Source organism: Hordeum vulgare, chromosome 7H (genome assembly GCF_904849725.1).
Source record: "Hordeum vulgare subsp. vulgare chromosome 7H, MorexV3_pseudomolecules_assembly, whole genome shotgun sequence".
Classification (NCBI taxonomy): Eukaryota; Viridiplantae; Streptophyta; class Magnoliopsida; order Poales; family Poaceae; genus Hordeum; species Hordeum vulgare.
In genome coordinates, this window is record NC_058524.1 from 311,387,191 (window position 1) to 311,399,421 (window position 12,231).

Sequence of the window (12,231 nt, forward strand, 5' to 3'; positions counted from 1 at the left end):
TCTATGTGGAAAATGATGCGTTACATGACGTGTTTTTTAAATAGACATACGCAGAGTGTGTCCCTTCATTTTGCATGTAGAATTAAACACAAAACCGCACGTCCTCGACCTCTAGCATCTTGTGTCAAACTCCATCAACAAATGTGGTGCGCTAAATGACCCGTCTTTTTAAAAGACATACGCAGAGTGTGTCCCTTCATTTTGCATGTAGAATTAAACACAAAAGCGCACGTCCTCGACCTCTAGCATCTTGTGTCAAACTCCATCAACAAATGTGTGTTATCAAGACAACATAATGGAAAAGACAGATTAAGATACTACAAGAACAACAACATAGACTTGAAAATGAAAAAAAAGAATGAAGAACAATGACTAGACAAAGTGGATGAGAAAATCATTAGGACTGAATGCCCATGCATTGCCACATAATAAATATAAAAATATATAACAACATTGATCAAACAATTGTTCTAGTTTTGAAAATGTGTGTTTTACAAGCATGTCATTTTATTCATGTAGTCGCAAAATACCGTTCTCTTACACTTTTTGCTCGCATCTCCTTAACCACCTTCTCTTTACAAAATGTGAAGGTGGCATGTTTCTATGCAGAAAATTTGGCTGGTTATTCCCACTTTGTTCCGCCCATGACCTCAATGCAGCCCTCCAACAACCCCTTTGTCTGTCGCGTGCTTAAGCTTTCAACTTAATCTCGCATGTCTTTGTCTTTCCAACAGACTTACATTTGTAGAAAAGCTGAGAGTGTGAGTACTTATCCCCCTAGCTCTAACATTTTGCGACAATTTTAAAACAGTACACCGAAATCATGAGATACACCCTATTTTTAGGACCATGATAAACTAATAGTTTACGAAAATGATTTATGAATCATGAAAGTAATATTTGTACATGAATAGAGTTTGCGGTTTGGTTTGTGATTAATAGGCCTATGTCAATCAAAAGAATCATTTACATTTGTATCATGAGCACAGAGATCAACAGGACATAAGAAGCAAGGACCATTGCTCATGTTAAAGAAATATCTCATTAAAACGTAACTTCACTTCGGCTAAAACACGCACCATACAAAAATGGTTCAAGACCGAATAATGTAAAGAATCGAGGGTAATAATTTTTCAGCAGACATAGAAAGAAGGAATTCCAAAAGAGGGATCTGCAGTCGTCGTGATGGTTTAACCTTGTTGGGTTACCGCTCACCCTTCGTATCAATCCTCACCTCCCTTCCTACGCGATAGCTACCCACGCCTCGTTCGATCCACGCAGAAAAAATCCAGTGAACAAACGGGCCGATTCAGTCGACCTCCACCCTCACGATCTGGCTACCCGCACATCATATTGGCATGAAAAAAGCAACGACCACGCACCCTCGCTCCTCCCAATCCGATCTATCTCTTGAAAAAATTGCGACAACCATCCACCCCAAAGCAGCCGCTCTCCCTCGTGTTCCTAGCCGCCGTCCACTCCTAGAGCTCCCCTCGTGTTCGTTGGGCTGATTTATGGGCCACGTCGAACGCCGGGTGGGCTGCCTGTTTTACGTGCGGGTGTCAATCGTACGTGGGAGGTGATCGAGGTTGAATCATCACGACGATAGATCCCCTTTAATAGTTTAATGCCCGTGTGTTGCCACGGAGGAGAACTATTTATAAAGACAACAATATATTGACTTGTTATTCTACGACAAGTGCAAATGCTCATGCAGTTTAAGATCGTGTCCCAACCAATGATGATATCTTATTTCACTCGTGCAACACCACATATTCCTCTGATTTTCTTCATCCATTCCAAGTGCTTCCTTCAACTCCCAACCATGTAGAAGATAAGGCATTGATTCTTCTTACATCTCAAATTGTCATTGGCTCCCTATCAATCTGTCTCTAGTTTCACGTATCGTGTGCCATCTCCTCGTATGCCCCTCACTTTTGAAATCAAAAGGATAAAGATGACCAAGCATTAATCTTTTCGTATTGATATGATTTAGTGAAGTAGGAGTCCGAAGAATAGCGACATACAACATTGGTAACAAAAGGGTGATCAGGGTTTGGGACACCAAACTGGGAGCTGCCATTCCACATCAACCTGGCCTCCTAGCTGTCCAACCACACGATCTGAATCATTTACAATCAACGTGGTTAGCATCAGAAGGTGCTTCAACTCCAGAGGTGGGCATCTCTCGAGTGTCAGCTTCTTAAGACATATTTCTTTATCAAAAACTAACAGTTGGTCTAAGATATGCAGATCACGCTCTCCATTAATCGTCAATTCTGCTGGTCCAGATCTGGGAGCAACGCAGAGGAGGAAGGAATGGTTAGAGCAGAGTGATCGAGGTGCGCGCCATAAAGGGGAGTCACGTTTCCCCTCTGCATATATAAGAGAAAGAATAGGCGGAATCAGGAGAAAGAACCGTACCTTTTAATTGGATTTATTTCTGTTCTTGACGTGAAATCTTGCTTTATTTCTGTCTGGTAATCTTGTGTGTACTTCCCTCGGATCAGATGTTGTTTTTGTGCCGGACCACGCACATCCTGAGACTCTTGTGTTGGAATTCTAGTTTGTTCACTTGATGTTAACGGGGTTTCTTGAGGGATCTCGTGCTGTTTTTCTGCCGGAACATCCAGTTCCTCAACCATATCTGCTCTGGATACGCTCACGTTAGGGTGCCTGCCCGTGGCTTTCTTGAATGCTTACTCCGCGGCCTCCAAGTCACATTCCACAGCACCGGCAGCTCGCCCAATCATTCCAGAAATCTCCTGGACGCTTGATAGGTCTTGGATGCCGACAAACGAATCACCATACACTTCTCCTCGATGGGCATTGAAACCTAGTTTGAGCCTGTGAAGATTGGGCATTGTTCCTTTCAGAAATCTCAGGCGCAACACACCACACCTGAACTCAAAATACTCGAGAGCAACAAATCCTCCAGGTGCGAAGGCGAGTAGTCCCGTAGCTGGTCGCTGGACCTGCAACGTGAGAACCGTGAGGAATGACAATTCTTGCAGCTTACAGATATCAATCGATAGCAGTTCTCTCACAACAAGTTTCAGAATGCAGAGGTTGGTAAGCTGTCCAATCCACTTGGGGATTCCACAGATGGGTGACAACAACTCCATTGTTTTCATACTCTTCACTAAATCAGGAGAATATATGGATGCATCCAATGAAACAGGAGGATTAAGGGTGGTGACAATTTTGAGGGTACCCGTCAAATCGGGCACTTCTGTCCCAACTCCGAGACGAAGATGAACAATATTCGATGGAATAGCTTCTACCCGTGCATTTATTTCCAGTGTTTCGGACCTCGCGTCAGATCCAGAAGATGTACGGTGTCGTTGCATGTGACCTGCAAAGATCTCAGTAGAACCAATTCAGAGCTATGCTTGAGATCAACACCCGTGCTTGGTATATCGACCCAAATATGGAGGATCAAGACTCGGAGAAACTTAAACTCCAAAATGGAAGAGTAGTAGCAGCTCTTTAATCCAATAAAGGCAAGTGATCGAACTTGTGACAGTCCAATAATCTCTGGTCTAGTTGCATGTTTTGCACTGCCAAACTGGAGGGACAGACGACTAACCTTGTTAGGAAACCCAATTGTCCTTTTAGAATAATCTATTACCGTCATAAAGTTCTCTTCTCTGGACTTTGATGTGATAAGATTGTGTGCCATGGCATGCAGTGGATAGTAATATACGTCATTACTATAGCCCACATCTATTTGTTGGATCAGGCCCATATTTACAAGCTTATCGAAATAGTTTCCAGCAACCTTCGTTCTGTCCTCTTCTCTTGGTGCAAGGATGAAACTTTCAGCTACCCATTGCTTTACTATATCTTCTTTCAAGATTATATAATTCTCTGGGTATAAACTGAGATGCAACAGACATGTCTGCAAATGACCGGGAAGACCGTTGTAGCAAAAACTGAGTACTTGGTTGAGTACCTCCACAGGAGTTGTATTTGTTGGCATTTGCTTTTGTATCTGCTCCCATCTCTATACTGTATTTGCTTCCCCTTGGCTTGCTAGAACACTGGATATGCTAATAATTGCCAGTGGTAAACCATCACATCTTCTTATCATCTCCTTTGACACATCATCCAATTGGTGAGATTTCTCTTCTCCAGAGCCAAACACTGCACCGACGAACAACTCTTCCGAGTGGCTGGTGCTAAGTGGTTCCATCTCAAAGATGTGCTTTGACTTATAACTACAGCATGCAAGTGCAATCTTCTTAATTTCTGTCGTTGTTATTATCCTACTTCCAGTACCCTCCGGGAAAGCACGTCTAGCAACATCCCACACAGATGTAGCCCATAAATCATCAATTATAATGAAATACCTGCCATACAAAAGTTTGTGGTACATTAAGATTTAAGCATACTTACTTTTAAGACATGATAGAGAAGGAACCCATATCGATTGAACCTCAAGCATATGATATGCAATTTGCACAAAGGTGCCAGATTGGGGGAGGAGCCATGATGCAAATGAGGACATAAATAGTCATTCTAACTGAATGTAGTAGTTTCTCTAATGGGGTACTGTTAATCCTCATGAATTAATACGATCCAAGCATATTTCTATGATAACAAGTAAAACAATTCTGAAACTGCAATGTAAGAATATTAGTATCTCACAGCACCAGCTGAGACCGGCGCATTGCCTGCAGCTGGTTGGCTGACCACTGGCCACATAGAGAACGACCAACTCAAATGTGTTGAGCGTTGATGATCTTCTTATCGGACTCAGGCTTAGGTGCGCATCTATGTTCACCGGCTCAGAGGGAAGCAACCATTGCTTGGATTTGAATAAGAACCCGACCTCTGCAAATAAGATATAATTATCACTGGAGGAATATATCTCGGCAACAAGGTAAAACTTTGAGATGCACCAAAACACCAAATTAAATTGGAGGACGACGGTTAAATCAAACGAGGGTCACTGTCAATGTCAAGGACAGATGAACCTCAAGGTGAGTAGGCAATGCAATTTTTGTCTCTGCTCGGCGGCCGTGATGAGACGTACATCCAGCCGACGAAGGAGTATTCTGATTCTTTACCGTCCGGATGATCTCCTTGCACACGTGGCCGAATATGAATCCTCCCTGTTTCCACCTGTACATGTTGGTTACCTCTCCTGCACTACACCATATGCACACACACACATACACGGTACACCACCATCAGCTTCAGTTCGATTTGATTAGTTGAATTGCTATCTTTTTTGTGAGAAACAATTGAGTTGCCATCAATCATGCATGTATGTGTGTACACAACAACTGTTTCATGGAGGAAAGAAAATGCAGATATTGAGCTTACCACTGCTCCTTCCTTAAGGTGTATAAGTTATTTATCGACACCCTCCAGCTGCCAAAGCACATCGTCGACCGTTAGTGGCTCCATCTCAATCAAACACCTTGTTGCGCACAACCTGCAACCGTTCGATGCCATCTTTTTCAGATACAAAAATGCCATATACTACATCACAGTACAGTAAATTCTCTCGTCTTCATATAAAACCATCAAGAATCAATTTTTGTAGCTGTAAAAACAGGGTCTGACAACGTTCCATTTTCTACATACCCAACAACAATGGAACAGCTAGTACCGAAAGATCCAACATGAGGTTGATTACCATGGTGATGAACAAAGAAGGCCGGAAGCCTGTAACAAACTCATACCACTTACTCCTTGGTGAACATCATGTGCAGGTCACCACTCTCCTTCTCCTTGATCTTCGTGAGCTTCTGAAGATGTAACTTTAGATGTTTAAGAGCATGATAACTTTAGATGTTTAAGAGCATGATCATGCACAAGATATACATAGAATATGATACTAGACCATTCAGAGTGCATCAACCTGCAAACAGAAATACTTCTCAATATTTTATTTCTACTTGTGTTGGGTTTTGTTACTCTAGCACTTTACTGCAGTTGTGTTTGACGTATTGATTTCAGATGTAAGGGCTCTGTCAATCACATTGGCCATTGCTGTCAGTTTGTCACTGATGTGGAATAACAAAAGCCTTACATTTCACACATACATATATTAGTTGATAAGAAGAAGAGTAGTAACAATCTTTGCATGGATCACATCACTCTTGGGGAAGAAAAATCAAATAGGAATTCCCATCCCAATTGCTCAACATCACCTTTAACACGTGCAACTTGAAAGGCAACAGACTTTTCTACATCAGGACCCCTTCAGGCTTAGTACACAGGTTGTGTATGCATCACTTTCTCCTAATAATAACATGATTGTACTAATCATGCTCTTAAACATCTAAAATTATCTCACAAACATGGAAATTCCCTTGAACAGTAGTCACTTAAAAGCTAGATAGATATCAAAACCAAAAAATTGAAGCCATACACACTAAAAAATATGCACTCACATTCCCAAGTTGGTCAATGATAGTAAAATAAAACATTAGTCGTTAGACTAACGATACCATTAGTTTCCATCTCTCCTACTTCTATCTCAGCGAATCCACTGGAGTAAAGAACTGCCAAACAAATGTTGCATCCGAAAATTCAACACTACTACAACTATCAAATCAAACCAGTCCAGGTTCTTGTGAAGCGAGGAATGTACAGGGAGGATGACTACCTCGATGAGCTATTGTCAGCTATTGTGTTGTCATGAATAAGTTGATAAGCAACCCACTGTTCCCAGTTTCATTGATATTGCAAACCAATAAGCATGCAAATAACACAGAATGTAAAAATATATATTGACCAAGGCAACCGAACACTTTGAAGTCTCCTAGTAGATGCAGAAAAGAGAGAACCATGGATTGGATTTTTCGTTTTTTTCCATTCAAGAGTATATAAATGATGTTGGAACTTGGGTTTCAGCAGTCAGCACCTCGTATTTTAATTTTTTTGCATGGAGTCAGCACCTACAATGGGTTAGTTGTGGAGCACGCACGACATTAGGATGGGGAGAAGGCCTTTACCAGCGACCACATAGGAGCAGAGGAAGACAACGGCTGTGTCGGGACAGTACTTGTCCACGGGGACGACGAGATCCGGTGAGGATCAGGACCTCCTCGTCGGTGCACGGGCTGGGGATGGAGAGGACCGTCGGCTTCGTGGTAAACCCGTGGAACTCTGGGCCCATCATGATGCAACCGTCCACATCGTGGTCGATCCGTGGCGTCGTCATGGTGGATCCGTCTCCATAGTGGTGGAGCCGTCGCGCCATCATAGTGGATTCGTCTCCATGGTGGTAGGTTCGTGGCACAGGGAGGAAGATCCGCCCATTGCTGCTGGAGGCGCTACGTGGCGAGAGAGAGAGAGAGTTCCCGCGGAGTAGAGCAGAGAAAATGAATCAGAGATTCAGCGGGAGGAAAAGCACGGGGCCTGCGGAACAAAAAAACATTGTGGAGCAGAGGGGACGGGGAGAAGAAAGACTCACCGGATGTTGAGGAGGAGCACGAGGAGTGACGGCGGGCGGGCGGCCTCCAGGGGGTTGCCGGCGAGATCGAGGAGGATGGTCAGGTCGTCGTCGGACGCGTCCTCCTCTCATCCTTTTGCCCTGCTCGCTCCATCCCCTGGTGAGATGAGATCCAGGAGGATGGTCAGGTCGCCGTGGGCCCACTCGCGGAGGGCCGGCGGGGAGGGAGAGGGCGCGGCGGCGAGGAGGGCCGGTGGGAAGGGAGAGGGCGCGGTGGCGGCGCGGGGGTGGCGGCGGCATCGAGCAGCGGGGGGCGAGCGGCGCGGGGGCGTGTCCCACTCGCGGAGGGCCGGCGGGGAGGGAGCACGGCGGCGAGGAGGGCCGGTGGGAAGGGAGGGGGCGGCGGCAGTGCCGAGCGGCGCGGGGGCGTGTGCGGCGCGAGCGGTTCGCCCTCCCTTCGTCGGCTGCGGGGAGTGCGGGGATGGGGGTCGTGGGTTTTCTGATTTGTTTTCATCGAACGTACGACTACGAGGAGGTTGGGGACGAGCCAACGAGGGTGGGGAGTTTTTTTTTAATTTAATCGTCCGGTTTATGAAGGGATGAAAAAAATCGGTGGAAGTGTTAGCGGGAGGAAGTGGGGATCGAGTATGGTCGAACCATCACGACGACGGCAGATCCCCTTTAATAGTAGAGATACTTTAAAATGTAGATACACTCATTTTACTTTGTATATAGTTCCCTAATGAAATCTCTAAAAACACTTATATTTAAGAACAGATGGAGTATATACATCGAACGATGCATGCATGCACGGACTTACCTAGGACATCGCCGACCTTGAAGCTCTTGCCGCTGGGTTGAACACTGCCGCCTCGGTCACCGCCACGTGCAGGAGCACGCAGACGAGCAGAACGCCCACGACGAGGGCTGCACTGCCTTCCTGGCGCTGCCATTGCTAGTTACCTCAGGAGCTCCTATCGATCAAACACCCACTCCGGAGCTAGCAAGTACGAGGATGAGGAGAAACAGAGGAGCTGGCAATGGACTAGCGTGTGCACTTTTATTTATTGACCCGTCGGAGTGAAGGCGACAGGGCATGTAGGCCCGATAGCACGGTCGAAATAAGTGTGGAAATATCGTCAAGTAGGCCTCGTTTGGCCCAACCAACCAGCCCAATACGTCTAACCTAGTATAATAGATACTAGTTAAAGGCACGTGCGTTGCCACGGATTAAAAAAATATAATTTTAAAATAGTTGCATGAATTGATAAATATCCATCGATCATGAAGTTATGTAATTTTCATACATACTTGACAACATGATTCTCTAGCAAAATAAAAATAAAAATAAGATGGCTCTGGCTTAACTGTGGCAGCTTTAAGCACTCTCATCAATGTGCCTATGTCAAACCGATGAAGATTTTTCAACAAGGATTTACTGACATCAACGAATGATTCACAACCAGTAAAAATAAAGCCCGAAAATAGAGGATAACTGGAATCTCAAAAAAGAAGCAAGCAAAAATGTTTTAGGTGCTCACAGTCTCACCCAAAGACCATGTTTCATTCAAGACAAAATTTGCAGTGCTTTCTACAATAGTATTTGTCATGTCCACCTTGCTAACCATAGACATCACGAAATAGAAATACATACAAAAAAATCAGACCTTATTCATTCACAGGAAATTAACATGAATTTTGTAGTGATTCTGCAAACAGCAGTTAACATATTTAAATTGTATGATAGGCCCGGACTACTCTCTCTCTCTCTTGCAAGGCTAGCGGTTGCTTCACTTTATTGAATGTCACCATGGCTGTGTTCTCTCCTTGAATGTAATCTTCAACATTTCTGAAGAACGTCAAATGGAGCGCTTGTGTGTGCTCACCTCAAGGTGGCGCCTGACACCCTTATAGAGAAATCCATGTTGCCTCCCATGCTCAAGCGTCTACAAGCTTACATTTCAATCTATAGAATTACACAATAAGCAATTATGTTAAGCCCTGAGACCATGATTCCCTTTAGCACGAAAAATAATTTCTCTGCATAAAGAAATTGCATTATGTACTTTGACCAGGTTCATTGTCAAGAAAATGTCTTTTTTCGTGAAACCTTAACCCTAGCTAAATGATTTTGATGCATAGCAATCACGGCATATACTTTTCTTTACTCTGCAAGGCCTGAACAAAAAGTACAAATTAGGGTAAAGCATAATTTGTTAACAAAACATATTTTAGGTCTGATATGCTTAGATGGAAGACATTTTAGTAAAATAAAAATAGTCTATGTCTATTAATGTTTTTCTTCTTTTGCTAGATAGGAATTGGCTAGTTTGATAAAGAAAAGAAAGAAAATATAACACGTGACATGTTACTGATCCAAGTACACGCTCATCCTTTGCGGCAGCCTTTATTCATGTATCACCAAATTTAATCAACAGCTAGATGAGAAATTGAGAAACAAACGATATAAGTGTGCCCCCATAAAATGACTAACAAGTTAAGTTTGTACATAAGAGATATCTTTCCACAACAGAATGATGCTCTGTCCAATACTATTATCATTAGCAAATAACAACCAATGCCCACTATTACTTCGCTGTCATATTTATTATTTAGCATGCAAAATGGCATGAAAAGCTGCCTATGTACATGTCTCCGTCTTGCCACCCTCATCTCAGTTGTCGTCGCGCTACCTCTGCATCCAACGCTCGTCTCCGACTATGTCTACCTTCACTCGTCTCGTCGCGTCGTGTCACCTCTCTACAGCAGCCGAGCAAGCTAACAAGCATGATACCAAAAACCACCAACGAAATCAATGTCGAAAAACAACAACACTTGGTAGGTAGCAAAATCAATGTAGTTCTTCAGCTTTTTTATTACAGCTGCAGATTTCTTCAGCTTTTTTATTACAAGTGCAGATTATATCAAATTCAATAGTAGCTTCATGGAAGAAAATACCCACTATCTTGTAGTTTAAGTCAGCTGAAAGGAAATAGAGTTTAAGCTAACTTCTGATACAAACTAACTTCTGAAAGAAACTCATCACTGATATAACTATTCATCTACGTGAGCAGCAAGCATCAAACCTTAAACATGTAGGACGCCACTGCTTGCCAGCTTTCTCGCAGCAACCTCTGCACCTTCCACCCGCTGCAACTCGCTGGTCCCCTGTCTCACATACGCAAATGGTTTGTGTGCAAATACATACATTCTCAGAATATGTATGTCTTCGTGTACTTTTTTTAAACATGTCTTCATGTACTTAAAGTAAGTGTTCGGGGAAGAAAACCACATACTGTTTTCTGTCCAAGAACCACACTCGACACTGAACTCAAGCTCAGACTTTTTTGCTTTTCTTTGGAGTACCATATTAGCAGGTTTTCATCCTGCAAACAGAAAAGAGAAGTTATGTTGGGCTAGTGTGAAATGCCTTTTATTTTTTCTATACCTGAACTTTTTTACGGTTACAAGTTTTAGTACAATTATAAAATGCATACTTGGTATGAAAACAAAGAATACATGACCAATCCTGAAAGCTAGATTTGGATTTGTCTATTAACATGGCACGGTTCAAAATATATTGTGTACGAGGATAGTGAAAGAACGTGCAAATTCTTGTGCTGGTAGTATTCCGTAGTGCCAAAGAGGCTACTCACACATGATAGCCTGAAAGGGCAGAACCTGGGCTTCCCTCTCTTCCCACACTTGAGTAGATGGTGCCTTTCTCGAGAGCAGCAATGGCCTGAAGAAAATGACTTGAGCAATTAAACCATGTAACTGGAAACGCATGGCATGTATCTTTTGCAGCATTGCTGCTACTTATTGTACTTATAAGTGAACACAAAAAGATCCAGACAAGAACACTGTGAAATGAACAACCCAAGCTGTTTCAAGCTTCAAAATACTACGAGACTGAAAATGCAGAGTGCCTACTGGCTCGCTGAAAACAGTCAGGAAGAACAGATCCGTCTATGTAGAGAAGGATGCGGCGAAGTACGAGGGAGACGGAGGGGAGTCTGATCGGTGCGCTGATGTGGGTGAGGGAGCCCGTGGTGATGGACATACCGGAGGAGGAGGGTGCGGTGGCGAGGGTGCCGTCGCGAATCAGGAGGAGGCTGCTCGAGGGCAGGACCAGTGGCGGCGGTGGTCCGGCCAGCGCCGAGGAAATCGAGGCCAAGCCCAAGGACTCCGACTCCCCCATGAAAAGGCTCAACCAAAGGATTCTTTCACAAGCCTAAAGTTACTGTAAAATTCTTCAAAAACAGCATCACTTTCTTAAAAGTATAAAATTATATAGCACTTCAATAGCAGGACATGCAACCATCGTTTCACCGGTAAGGATGGGAACCACCAACGAGGATAATAGCAAATAGTATATCGAAAAAAGGCAGTCATTAACACTTCGAATTCACAGTTCATGCCCCCTGACTTGTCAATCCACCGAGAAGGAAGAAGGGGAAAAGAGAAAAAGAAAGGTATCCGAGAGGGACACCTACCTGCCTCCGGTGGTCGGCCTTTACTCCTCAACTTGTTTCTCCTGTTTCTTCCTCGCCGTTCTGGGCACCGTAGTACCAAGTACTCCCCGCGGGAAGCGGTTTCCGAATCGCACAGCGGATCCAACGTTAGGGCCGGAGCCGAGACGTATAGGACTAAGAAGAAGAAGAACATGGGTCGGGGGAGGAGACCTATGCATCCATGGCGGCGGCGGTGTGGTCCGAGGTCGATGGCGGCGTCCCGAGAAGAAGCACGAGAGGGGAGGGCGGCGTCCCGAGCCGGCCATGGCGTGGGCGCGGAGCAGGCACCCCGTCACGCCGCTAAGC

General features: G+C 44.2%; 1 pseudogene; it reads right to left on the reverse strand.

Annotated features, from left to right (window-relative positions):
* Positions 1 to 2,049: 2,049 nt before the first annotated feature.
* Positions 2,050 to 7,180, reverse strand: LOC123408812 (annotated as a pseudogene).
* Positions 7,181 to 12,231: the final 5,051 nt, after the last annotated feature.